General features: G+C 37.5%; 1 protein-coding gene across 1 annotated transcript in view; it reads left to right on the forward strand.

The window, feature by feature from the left end:
- The first annotated feature begins 8464 nt into the window (after window positions 1–8464).
- The window catches only part of tbkbp1 (TBK1 binding protein 1), a 57757-nt gene continuing 51717 nt past the window's right edge, over window positions 8465–14504 (forward strand). Inside the window, exon 1 of the mRNA XM_063892529.1 lies at window positions 8465–8626. The gene's annotated coding sequence lies outside the window, so the exon portion shown is untranslated. The remainder of the gene's footprint in view (window positions 8627–14504) is intronic.

Genomic DNA, 14504 nt, shown 5'->3' on the forward strand with positions numbered 1-14504 from the left:
AAAAGGTAACTGTATTTCCATACTCAGATTATTGCTCCATTTCTAAAAATTACAGTTTTAATAGAAGGATTACAATGTTACTAAAAACTAAAAAGAGCATTTTGTGTTTATTTTAAAAGAAGCAGGTTGTATTTCTTCTCTGTAAACTGTACTGTTCTGTAGTTTTATACTTTGTGTGAATCTGTACACCTACTGCCTGAATCTGCTTTATGGTTTTCACTTTCTTTGGCTCATTTGTTCTTTTTTAATTCAGCAGGTATATTCAGCTATATGTTGACAAAATTGTGTTTGTGAGCTTAACTGTGTGTATTAAACTAAAACGATGCATAAAATCTACCCTGAATGTTAATTCTCCATCAATCAACCAATAAAGCGACTTCTGCTGTTCAAAGAAAGTTTCTACAGGCTGTTTGAAGATCCCCTCATTTCTTTCATTCAATCAATAAAGTTAAGGGTTCATTTAGGAGTCACTTTGGCCAGCAGATTTAGGAGGTAAAGTTGATTATAAACGTCCATCCTTATCAGGGTGTTAACACAGCCAAGTGCCCTCTGCTCCTTGTTTACTGTCTCCTCTCCTGATGGGCAGAAGTTCCCCCTCTGTGAATGTTTCGCTGGAAGCATGCCACCTCAGGTTTTGAATAGAAATGCCTTTGTCAGGGAACACAGTGTCCGGGTCAAATCTCCCATTACGTAAGCAGCGTCAGCAGCGTCAGTACAGTTGGGATTGTCCTTATAAAGCCAGCCTGTCGTGCCTCTCCATCAAAACATGAGTTTAAACCTTTTGTTCTTGCATGTGGGAGGCAATAACTAAATGCTAGCAATATTACAGAGTGAATCTGCACCTCAAAATACTACAGTTAATTTACATTTTTGCCAGCTCATAGCAGATAATGTGCTGATGCCCGATACAATATCAAAACATTCCTCATATTGTTTTCAAATGTCTGGTGTTTGGCTTTTTAGTCATATGTAATATATCAGCTATACATGCACTCTGTAAGCTCACAGTATTTAGAGCTGGACAGTGATACAAAATATCAGCATCTTTTGTATCCAGGCGTTTTTTTTATTTGAATACCTTTGGGTCGCCAACAGAATCATTTGTCACGCCATAGAGAAATATGTCTCCCCTCCAGCAGATGCGTCCTTTGAAAGAGAACAAGAGGTCGACATGTGTCGGTCAAATAAAGCAGCTCCTGCTGGGAAAGGCCTTAGTCATCAGTAGAGTTATTACCTGTGGAGATTGTATTTGTGTTGTACCACAGGAAATTGAGGTCAGTACAATAAGTAAAGAAAATCAGAAAACATGGCTTTTCTTTATTTTTAAAAGTGTTTTAGGCAAGTTCATTTCATCTTTGCTTTTCTCACAGCAGTTTATTTCAGACGTACTCATACTAAGCATCACTATTAAGCATCCTAGCATATACAATTATAAGGAGATTTGGATATTTGAAAAGATGTCCCTAAGCTTTAAAATGGTAAACTGTATTTCTATTTTTCTTGTTTTATTCCCTATTATTCCTCTTCTCTTTTTCTGTTCAGTCTGTCAGCTTTAACAGTGTTCAAGTACTCAAGGGTTAGCATACAGTTTGAGTTCCTTAAGTATTTACATTTCACGTTATTTTAAAACCTATGGTGGGCCCTTGAAATAATACTACTGCTATTAATAATACATTTTACTTAATGCTTGGACATTTATGCACCAGTAACAAGTGGGCTTACAATCTGTTGGACTGGTTTCTGATCCACGTTGAATAGAGTTTCTTCCGTAACTTAAACGTCATTGCATCCATTTCTTCATTAAGCAGGGTTGGGCTGCCCATTAATTCAGTTCTTTACACCACAGCTATCCCTGACCTCATTTTACTTCTTTCAGCAGTGAGGTATTCAGATGTGTTTAAAAAGAAAAAAAGAAAAGTGGTATCAAATTTATTCAGGATCAGCAGATACCCTGAGTTTTGATATCTGAACTGTTTTCGGGCCATTTTCATCAATGCATAATGAGGACTTTCACTTATGATACTTTCAACCTCCAATGGGCCATTTGTATATCAAGTATTTTTGAATTCGGAAGGAAAATGTCTTCTCTTGCAAACCTCCCAGGTGAATTAAGAAACAATGTATCAAATAAAGCCTTGGTGAATAAAAGTAAATACGATCCGCCCTAATACGAAGTTCCATTATGAAGCTATAATAACCCTCTCAGTTAACCGTTACATTCTATTCAGTGGTAGCCTGAAACAGCAGGCCTTGTATAAAACTGAACCTGGAGACACATGTAGTGGAGAGTGCTTAACAGGTCAGCAGGGGTGGGGGTCTAATGGGGGCAGTTTTCGGCCAGTACTTTTCCGCTCTCCATCATGCATTCCTGCCAGTAGTCAGCTCCTATTCCCCACTGTCAACAAACAGCCGGGTGTATCAGGCTTAAATGTTAGGCATTCTGTTCGTCAGTGGGTATTCATAGAAGAGGGTGAAACTGACAACAACAACTCCAGTGGAAATTTCCTCACGCTGCAAGGCCAGGGGGGGGGGGGGGGGGGGGGGATGCTGATGGGCCCTTAGCAGAACTGGGGTCACTTAAGTTAGAGACTTCATTTAAATATAAATGAGTCACTTCCCAGGGTGAAACTTCATCATCACAAAAGATTTCCACTGATTAAAGTTTAAATCAGACCCACTTTTAGCAATCATTGCAACATTCAGAACATGTTTAGTTCCTATTCATGAAACAACTAATAAAGGCAGCACTGCCAGAATGCAAATGAGAGAAAACGTTCCTCTAATCAAGCATTTGGAGGGTAATTATAGTCATTTTGAAGGGAACTGCTGACAATGAACTATGAAAAAAAACAAAAGAAAGAAACCTTTGGAGTGAACAATCAAACGTTTTATTATTCTTTATTTTTATCACCATAATGATTGCTACTTAATTGTGCTGTCTTTTGAGAAATGATAAAGATGGAATTCCATTATATTGTTTTAACTCCCTATAAATTACACTTTTATACTGTATAGTATTGTTTTGTTTTATCCTACATTAGAATCGCAAAGACATTTTGGAAGAAACATATTTTAATCCGTGTTAAAGACATTTTCAGGTTCATATTTGTATTTTGTGCCTCTAATATGACATGTTTATATTCTTTATTGTTCAAAAACGATTAGATTGTTCTCATACTGCCTGTATCTCTGCTCTGATTGGTTAACTGGCAGGCTCTGCCCTGATTGGTCAGTCGCTAAGAGATGTCCCGCCCCTTAGTCTATCAAATAAAATGTGTTGGAGCGATAGCCAGTAGAAGCGCAAGTGTTACTTATTGATGTCACTATGTTACGGAAGAAAATAATGCAGGTCCAATGGAGGCGTTTCAGGCAGGGGGGAAGTGTGTGGGAGATTCCCACTGGGGGTAATTTGGGGAATTTTAGCCTACAAAAACCTATACAACACACCACAGGAAAGTGAAACCTTTCCAAAAGCATAATAGGACCCCTTTGAGTATTTATTACCAAATAAGGTAATACAATATTTAATTTCCAGAAACAAAAAGTCACTTGAGTGCAAACATTTAAAAACTAAAAAGGAGATATTTGTTTAGGCCAATAAAGCCCTCTGCATACATCCATTTCCCACACAAAATATCTGCAAAACATTTAATGACAATGAAAACTTTATTTTACAAAATCCACTCCTGCCAAGTGTCCTCTCATAAGCATGATTAAACGGGTTTATGTTTATTTTCAAGCACTCAAAGCACTTGTCTAATGTAAGGGAAACATGGTGGTCTTAGTTAAATATAGTTATAAGACAGGATGGCACAGAGAGTTAGAGTGTCACACATCAAGGAGCATTGAGGTCGCCTACTGTAGGTGATGTGAAGGATTTGACATCGGATGAATAATTAATTATGAGTGAAAGAACATCTAAAAGAACACTTGGCACCTTCACTGTGAGGAAGCAAAACTATGTACATTACATGTGCTGTAACCGGTTATTTAAGAAGTTCTTATTTAAAATGAATAGAACATGTTTCTTTAATGATTGCCAGAGATTTCAAAGTAATTTGTTATGCTTGAATATATCACATACAAGACATTTAAGAGGGCGTGCTTCCTGATATTTAATCATGGATATTGTCTGTGCTACAGAGTGGTACAGAGACCACTCCACATTTGTCTTAAATCTTTATCTCTACATGTATAGGCAGCCATTCGAGTCTCCGTTGAATTCCAACACAGAGAAATGTTGTCAGTAGTTTATAGAATACCATAAAAATAATAATAATAATAATAATAATTTAACTCAAAGACATACTGTACCTAGAAATTAGTACAACCAGAGAAACTGATAATGCTGCAGTGGTCTCACATATCAAGGACCAGAAAATAATATATTTTGTATATATTTCAAAAAGATGAAAGGTTGGTATTCAGCTATAAACTTCAACAAGCAGAACTGTTGCATAAATAAGATTGAAATGTTTTTTATTTGTTTGTTTGTTATTTTAAAAATCTATCTATTTGAGATATAACTGATGTGGTTTTGCATTGTATAAAAATAACAGGCTGCAGCGGAAATATTCCATTAATTCATAATTTACTTATCATAATGCAACCTCTTATTATCTTTGAAAAAAAACAAATATCGAACATTGAAATAAATAACAACTCTTTTGTTTAAGTTTTTTTGCTTCCAGCTGTCACACATGTTTTAACTCTACACCCGCAGACGCTTGTTTGCTAATGCGTTTTCACACACAAGCTCAAAACGATGTTTTAAAACGTGTTTTTCTTTCTCTTCTGCTGACTGTGTGCAGGATTGATGTCAGTCCCTCATGGAATAGTGAATGGAATGCAGTGAAGAAATAAAAAATAGAAAATGTAGGTTATGTTATATGTTGTTATGTTATATAAGAACACCCACAACACTGTGATTTAGTTGATGACGTAGAGAGTGTCATTGAGATTCTCGTAAACTGAAACATTTAGATTCTGGCAGCCCTGGATTTTCAAGCTTAACCAGGTAAATGTCATTGCAGTAAATGTTAATCTGGGAGTTCTGTTTCTTGGGTTCTTCACATCTGTATGTTGCTGTACGGAGCTACACAAGCAATATGCACATTCACCATTTTATGCTTCCATAACCTAAAGCATTCACCTTTTTGCACAATACAATTGATTTTATAAACAGCATTTAATTGTATTTTATGTTACAGTATTTAATTTTACATTATGTTCTTGTATATACTATTCTATTTACTGTGCATGTATACAGAGTCCTGCATTTACGTGGTCACTTACAACATTCTCTGCATTATTTAGCATCTTTGAATATATTTATTTTCCTGACATGTATATGATTTACTTCATCTGCATTAGTTGCACATTTTATTTTATTATTGTTTTTTTTCTATTTTTTTTCTTCTAAATGTCCTATACAGTAGGTTGCAATGTTGGAGGAGCTTGGGACTTAATATTTCATTGCCATTTCTGTAGCTACTGTGCTTATGACAATAAAGCCTTTGAATCTCTTGAATCTTGAAAACAGTCCTCAGTCAGTACATGCCACTACACTAAGTATGAAAGCATTGTTGTTCAGTTAAACTGACATCCCCAAACAACACCTTGTATCAATACAAGTGAAAGGTTTTTTGCCCTATTAGCCTCCAAACTGAACATAAAGAGACATTTTAACAATCAAAATATATCAATCTAACATCTATATCAACTTTCTGAAAGTAGTAATAGTACTGAGTAGTTTTACAGACCTAAATTGAATGCATAGCACTTACTTCTTCCACAGTTCTACTACTGCTGCCATAATAAATATTTATTTATAACTATACTTTATGCCTTATTATGCTTTTGGGTTATCTTTTCCTGTAGTGCGTTATATAGGTTTTGGTGCATGTAAATGGTCTGCAAAGGCTAACATCCCAAAGTTCCGTCCAGAGGGAGCTTCTCTCCCACCCTGCCTCTATGGACCCCTTTGTTTACTTCCGTAACATAGTAAAATCACTATGGTACACTAATGCTTTTATGGCTACCAGTCCAACACATTGTAAATGATAGGCTAAGTGGCTGGACATCTCTAAGCGGTTGATCAAATAAAGCGGGCCAGCCGACCAATCAGAGCAGACTGGGCTCTGGTTTCAGACAGTGAGAGGTGCTGCAGCACAGGCAGTATGAGAAAAATAAAGAGCTTTTTGAACATTAAAGCATGCCAACATGTCACAGTAGAGGCACTAAATACAAATTTGAAAACTGAACATGAGTATAAAATGTCCTCTTTAAATTAAAAAATGTCATCATACATGTGACTTAAAAGAGTAAAGTTAGTTTCCTTGTCCTGCTTCGAGTTATACACGCCTGCTAAAGCTTGAACCCTGATAACAGTGTCATCAAATTCTCAGATGACGCGGCTATCTGGAGCTTAATGCACAAGAATAGCACCACATCATTACAAAGGGAGAGTTGTGAAACGGTATGATAAGAGCCGTCTCCCAAAGGCAAAACCCTTTGGGTGGGTATCCATCATGAATCTATCGCTGACATCACTCCTGCTCCTGAATGCTCCTGAGCTAACTGACAGCACACCACTGGGGGGCTCGTATTGAGATATTTTATCCCCAATTTCAGTTAAGATGGTAATACTTACACATAAAGGTTTATGGAGCTGCACAGTTCTTAAGATTATCATAATATTCAGTATATCAGGCAAAGTTGGCCAGCTTCCTGTGCAGCTTTAAGTCTAAGTACTTTTAAGCAGACAGATAAGATTATATGAGCTGAGCTGGAGCAGTTTTTACGACAGGCTGGTAACTCTGACCAAGCTCATATCCTGCACCTAAAATATCCCCTTTTCCCAGCAGGCTTTGGGATAGTCTTTATTGGTTGAAATAATATGTTATGCCATCTAGGCAGTGAAAATAAAGGTCATATTGGGTAGTGCAATATGTGGAACAGATGCCCTAGGGTTCAGTGCAATATGATGACAAACAATACAGTAGTATGCAGTGTGAAATGCAATTGTATGTAGGGCTACAACAAATGATAACTTCATTATTGATTTATGAGATGTTTACTAGATTCATCTATTAATTGTTCGGTTTAAAAAAATGTCAGAAAATAGTGAAACATGTCCTTCCCAGTCCACGATGATGTCTTTATATGTTTTTTTCTTTCCAAAAAACAAAAAGATATTCACTTTATCATGATATAAAACAGAGAAAAGGTTGACATCTTAACATTTGAGAGGCTAAAAATTAGCATTGTCTGACATTTTGGCATGAAAATTATCTAAAGCTAACAATTGACTATCAAAATAGTGAATTAGGATTTTCTACGATAGTTCTGTATGTATTTATTCAATGCATTGCTCTGTCGGCAACATAACAATTATTTACACTATAAAGGAAAACCATGCACTTTTTTTGTTTTTGTTTTTGGGCTGTTCTCATATTAACAGTTTGCATTTGTCCCATTTATGTTTCAATATGACAATACTCCTTAGACAATACCCTCTCCATAAATAAATGTACCATGAAGTGGATTGACGTGCACAGAGCATTTGGAGCATTACAGTATTTCTTGCGTAGGACAGCGTATATTATACTGCATCATGTTTCTCCAGGGCACACATTGGTGCGATGCATCTGATTTTATCCTAATGAAGGGTACTCTTTTCTATCACTGGGACATCCCAAAGCGCACCTGTGTGGTTTTTAATTCAAACAGGGCACAATGCTAGTGTCACCAACTGAATCCCCATCTGAGTCCACCAGTGCATGCATGTGCAAAATCACTTATAAATATTGGAAAAAAGACAGACTTAAGAAAATAGCAACATTTTGGTTAAGACAACTATTTGCAAACATCTTAACCAAATTAACTAAAGACTTTATTAAATTATGACTTGTACACTGTCTAATCCTTGGCATTGCCCAAATTAGGGTCAATGCAGTATAAGTCAGAGATAGTAAGCACCATTTAAAATAGTCTATATTCCACTCCTTTAACACTTCATGTAGTCTGCCAATTAGCTACATACAGACACTTTTTTTTACAGTATGTTCAACAGAAGGTGTGAAGTGTGTTCATGTATAGAGAATATAAAGCTATTGGTGCAACCATGTGGCATTTAATGGAAGCTGTTGTTTCCATTTAGCTTGTGGTATGGACACACTCCAGTGTGTTATTCCCTCTCCTGTTCAGAAACTGAGTACTCTGTTGGGCTAATTAAAATTCCTAGAGAATATTCATCTCGATCAGAATATTACATAATTTGTACTGCAAGTTGCTGAGAGAAGCGTTGCCTTGACTGCCTTTAAAACGCGGGGTGAGTCAAGAAGCAGGAGCCATGTATGTTCTCGTTTAAAAAGGAGATACGTACGCTCCTATTCCCGCGACATCACCATCCCACAGTAGTGGGGCTCCACGGTGTGCGGTGTGATGCTCAGTCCTGCACAGTAGCAGCTACAGGAGGCGTGCTTGTCCCTTCACAGGATCACAGCAGGAACACCGGAGCAGCGGCTATAACCGAGCTTTGGACACCGGGAAACAGAGCCTTATTTAGGGGGGCGCCTCCCAAACTCCTAAGCGATGGCATTTATGGATCGATCATCGGGAACGCGTGAGTTGTCCTCCTTATACAATGCGCGCAATGTCTTTTCATGTGATGTGTGCTGTAGATACAGTGCAAACTGCATGTCTAACAACCACGTATTACTCATCGCAGGCTTGTTTTGAACAAAGAGATGTTAGAAATGTTGATAAAATCGCCATCTGCTGTGTTTATTTATCGTACGCGCAATATCTTTTTGCAGCTGATGCATACATCCCCTTAAAGGAGACGCGCTTTGGCAACATCAGCATCACACAGAGCAATGCCATGGCCGCAGGCAGCCTGCAACTTCAGCTCAGTGCTGGTTGGAAGCGGAGAGCAAAAGTAGCCTACATCTGTCAACCACTCTTTTTTTAGCCTTGTTTAATAACTGCTTGGTCCAACTGGGAAATAAAGAAACAGTCTTATAATAAAAAATCTCAGAATAGCCATCTACAAAAGGTTGCAAAGCTGTCCCGGCAACCAAAAACAACCAGTTTAACCACTGGAATAAACTGCACAATACATATATTGTTTTTTCAAAGATGGTTATCTAATACCTCCTGTAAGACAATAGGTTAATATTTGAAGGAAAGGAGGCGCTCATAGGGTTGTTGGAACATTTTGTCTTGGAAATACAAACAGACTAAATATAGATTGCTCATCCGTTCTCTTAATATCAGAAAAGGTTACAATCAAATGTAGAAGTACTGAATATCTGAACGGGGATGTTTCTATATTATTGAATATGGGAGAGGTAAGAGCACTCCGGATAGAGTTTAACGAAGACATCACAGCTGAAATGGCGTTGTTTATCTGTCCCACTGACTATACTTTGTATGTTGTGTTATGTTATATTAATAGTAATCCTGACAATTGGATAATAGAAATATAAAAAACACTTCCCTGTAGGCTACTGCAATAGCAGAGCTGTTGAACCCTTCTGTGGAGAGTTTGCCATGAAAATACAAATCTTGATCAGACTAGATAAAAGCAGGAGGAGAAAAATATGGAAGACAAGCCTTGCCCATTTCTTTTATAAGCAAAAACTTGCACAAGAGAAATTACAATTATTTTTAATTTACATCCATTACTTTCATGGCATAGCAAACATAGTTGGCCTATCTTAATCCAAACCATGATCTTAACTTAAGCAACCAAGTTTTGCTGCGTAAACAAAATACAACGTATGATGTGTTTTTCTTTGGTTGGTTCATGTGTTTAAAACGGCAATCTGTTATCCGGGAGAAAATAAGTTTCCTCCGTAACATTATTAAGAATAAGTCGAGTTGAATAGCTGCCAGGTATGGCCAGACTAGAGGCACTAGAACAAATATATCATTATTTGGGGACCATGGAAATCTGTTTCAAATGTATAAAAGATGCAGGAAAATGTAATATGTCAACCTGCTGGAGGCACTACTGGGAAAACTAAGGGCTCACCAAAGCTGTTTACAAATTATCCTGTAAGGGAGCATTACCTCTGTACGGAATTTTATGCTTATTTACCCAAAAGTTGAGATATTACCATTTGCAATACAGCGGTGGACCACTGCTTTTCCACCTCCACCCTCACGTGAAGGCAATAGTTCTCTGTTGGAGCTACAAACACTTAAGACTAAGGATAAATAATGCTATGGGGACAAAAATGGATGATGATTCTTTCGTTTCTCCTTTTATTAGAAAGAGGGAGTCTCAATGTGTGCTTTTATAACAAACACACACATTTGTTGTATGAAGTCAGGCTTTAGGGCGGCTTGTTATTGTCCTTAAAGAAAGCCTGAAGTGGTTTAGGAGTGGCCAGTAACGTGGTGCTGAAATGCAGGCGCGTTTGTCCTAAGATCTATCACAGCTGAGCAAAACAGGGAGGGCTGATAACTTGTAGCCATGAAAGACGATGGCCGATGCTGACTACTGACTCATGCTGTTGTCATTCAGCATTCTGATCCAAGTCATTATTCTCAGACACGCCCGATGTTACTAAGCTCCATGCCAACGTCTGTCAGCCACTGTCTCTGCTGAAGCCTATGGGAGGGGTCAGTAGGTCATATTGATCCTACTGGTTTTTAGACTTTATTTAATGTCAAAAAGAGCTAATTGAAGAAATTCAATCATGGGGTTAGCCTACGTTCTAATCATCAATCGCATAGCCACTGATCTTGTACACTCTCTTCTGTTCTTTTTGCCCTAATTAATCATGTCCCCTCTCAACACCTTTAAACTGGAGCTCCCGTATGCTTAAAGCTATTGTATTTTATTGTCCAGTGATGAGCGCTGTTGTTGCCCTTTTCCTGAAACATGATGCACTGTTAAGTGCAAGGGAATATATTTTATGGAGGAAATGGTCCAGTTGGTTTGACTCTGTCACTGGCTAATACATTAGAAGTTATATTTTTAGTTTCATTGAACGCGTCACACGTCCAACATGCTTCAACCGTCATCATGGATGATTCATAACACACACCAGTTAAGTGTTTGTTTCATTTAATTAGAGTGTTCTTTGTTCCAGCTGACCTTGAGGACAGTTGTTCTGGAATAACTCCCGCAACATGCCGGAAGAAAGGGTGTGTGTATACTTTTGTGCTTGAGGTGGGAAGGGGAGGGTGTCACTGACGCAATCAGATCGAGAACTTTGGCAGCTTTCGATTGAACAGAGGAAGTGTTTTTCTCTCTTGAATGAATTAACTTGCAGAAGCAAAAAGGGAGTCGCAGCTGAAACTGTGGCTGTTAGCAAGACTTGTTCAATGTTGTGGATAATCCTGCTGAATCTGTGGAATCATACCCATGCATTAATCCATGCAGATCTTGTGTCAGAACAAAATTGCACTGTAGACACGCAATGCAACACAATAAGCACCATGTTACTAATCTCTTTTATACAGAAAGGGTGCATTTGCAAAGTGTTTCCTCAGATTGGCAATTTCAGGAAAAGGAACTGATTATTAAGTATATCTAAAAAAACAAAGTGGATTTTTTTCCCTAGACATTCATTCAGTTTTCTGTTATCCATTTCCATTTCATAAATGCATATTAAGTTTGGTTGTTTCTGACTATTTTATATGTAAATGCTGTATATTGTAAAAGCTTTATTTTGGAGGTGTCAAACCGTCACAATCAGCACAGATAATAGCCAGTAAGAAAGAGTCTCCAAACATAATAACACATTACATTGTCTTTTACTGCCTACCAAAGCCACTCCAATTGAATCGTATGGCTGTTTTTGATCTGTGAATGCCGCAGTTAAAGTTTTTTCTTTTTTTAGGTACATGGTTGGAAAAGTACTCGATGCCTAGCATTCCACTCCTTTTTTATTGTTGGATAGTTAACAAAAAAGTGTCAAATAATGAAGCAGAACAAGAAATGTAGTCTTGTTCATTCCTCTTATTTATCCTCTTTGTCAAAAGCTGGTTCCTACATTACCCACAATTCAATTCAGCCACAGATTCTGATTCATTATGGTAGTTGCAGATGTATTGATCGAAAACTAAGTGTAGGTATGGATATCCTTGACGGTGCAGACGATTAAAAAATGCAGCTAAAAGTTGTATATCGGAGATATATATATTTTTAAAGAAGCAGCACTATTGCATATTTGTATTTTAAGATTTTTTGTTACATAGATTGAGTAAGATGAGTTGAGATGTCTAGGTTAAGCAAAGTTCATTCATACAAATGTTTCTTTTTTGTAACAGCTTAGATTTTCAAGAGAGAAAATATATATATATTGGATTGGAATCAGCAGATAATACATTTAGCAGTTTTGGGGATTTTGAAAAGTTGTATCAGGCCATCCCTAATACTATTGTCAAGCAAATATGGGTAGCAGGTTACAGAGGTCAGGTAAATTCACGAAAAGTCTTTGTTTTTAGGCATTTCAGCAAACAACCTATTCATGTTGTGAGGACCGTCTATGAGTCAGATAAATGTCTTTAAAGTCGGGTCATGTACACTCGTTTTTTTCTTAGGGTCTGACCATGCTCTTAGACAGAATCTTAGAATTAAAGCTTTTGAAAGCAACACCAAATACAAAGCACAATATTCTTTCAAAGTTCCTTTTAAAAGGCAGCTCTGATATTGACACTTGATAATCATCTGAAAGATTGAAGCCAATCAGCCGACAAAAAGGAAAGACAATAAAACAAATCAACCAGATTTATCGCACTCTTCCAAATAAAGGTTGAAAAGGATTCCTGCGAAAGAAATATGCTGGATCTTTTTCATTGATGTGAAACCATGGCGTTGGGTTTTATCTCAATGGGTGAATAGTGGCTTGATTCAAAGGCTGTGTATTTCAAGCTGGCTTTCAAAGCAGGATTGGTTTTGAAACAGCACAAAATACTGTGTGCTTTACTTCCTTTCTGAGCAGAGAGTTTCTGTTCATTTAGGGCTATTCTGTTTCCTTGATCTTGATGGTTGCACAGTCTGGATCAGGTGTTCTCGCATTGACAGTGTTACTGATTGTTCTCACCTATTTCACAGAGGGGCAGGTTTAGCATAAATGAATAAACCTCTGATGATTCAGTTTTGAATCATGTCAAAGTGTTCTACATGGGGATCATTGCATAGGCCCGTGGGTGAGAGTGTTTATGATCAAAACCTTAGAATTTATATCAATCTGGGTTCCGGACTTTTCCTTTTTTTATTCTTTGTTCTTGCATTCATGGCTCTAAGGATGGCATGTTTCATGATTGGTCCTTCCCAACTTTGCTCAGCATGTATTATTTCAAATGTATAATAGTTTAATGGATATATATATATATATATATGTCAACGTAAACTTGTTCTTTAGTTAGACTTTCCCACAGTTTTAATAAGTATCAGATAAGAAAATATCCATTTGCAACCGACTGTCTCTCTGCGACCATGGGACTTGATCAGCCGTTTTTAATTGATCAGAAGTTTTGTTGTATGCAGTCTGCCCGTGTCACTTGATTTGCCCCCCTTTGTCCCCTTGATCAGCTCTTTGTTGTATGCGGTCTGCCCGTGTCACTTGATTTGCCCCCCTTTTTCCCTTACCCTTTGGTTAGTATCCTGTGATGTAAATGTCCATATCTTAGACCTTCCCCTTTTCTTTCTCTTAATCGTATAAAATGCTTGAATTTTCTGCAATAAAGATTGCTACGAAAATTGGTACAGCACCATCCCTGGACGATGAATTCTACTGACTTTGGTGATCCCCTGACTTTTCCTCTAGTGCCACCATGAGGTCAACATTTCTAGTAGTATAATATAATATCTCGGCAAATATTGGGCTGATTGCTATGCAATTTGATACACAAATTCATGTTCCCCCCAGGATTATTGCCAACTCGCTTGGGATCCTCGACTATAAATAAAGTTCTGTGTTTTCAAAAATTCTGCAAGTTTATAATGTCTGATTTCACCTGTCTGTTTCCTGCTTAAAGTTATTACAGTTTGCAGTAGTAAAAAACATTATTGTAACACAATGAGGTTAACACCATTTACAATACATTTTTGCACACTGAAATTGCATTTATATCTTTATAGATGATGATTCTGTAGTTTAAACTGAGCACCTGAGAGACATGCAAATATGAGGTCATTTATCTTACTCTACAGTATTATCACTGGTGGGCAGCATATATTACACCACACACACACACACACACACACACACACACACACACACACACACACACACACACACACACACACACACACACACACACACACACACACACACACACACACACACACACACACACACACACACACACACACACACACACACACAGCAGAGCATTCCTGCCCAGATACAATGCTAACATAATTCACACAGTGCTAATTTATGTAAAACATATTCCATTTCCTCCAATGCCTCTGCTACTTTTCATACTCATTTTCAATGTTTCCTGATACTGGGTCTGCTCTGTCTGTCACTAACACT

This window comes from Eleginops maclovinus, chromosome 10 (genome assembly GCF_036324505.1).
Source record: "Eleginops maclovinus isolate JMC-PN-2008 ecotype Puerto Natales chromosome 10, JC_Emac_rtc_rv5, whole genome shotgun sequence".
Taxonomy (NCBI): domain Eukaryota; kingdom Metazoa; phylum Chordata; class Actinopteri; order Perciformes; family Eleginopidae; genus Eleginops; species Eleginops maclovinus.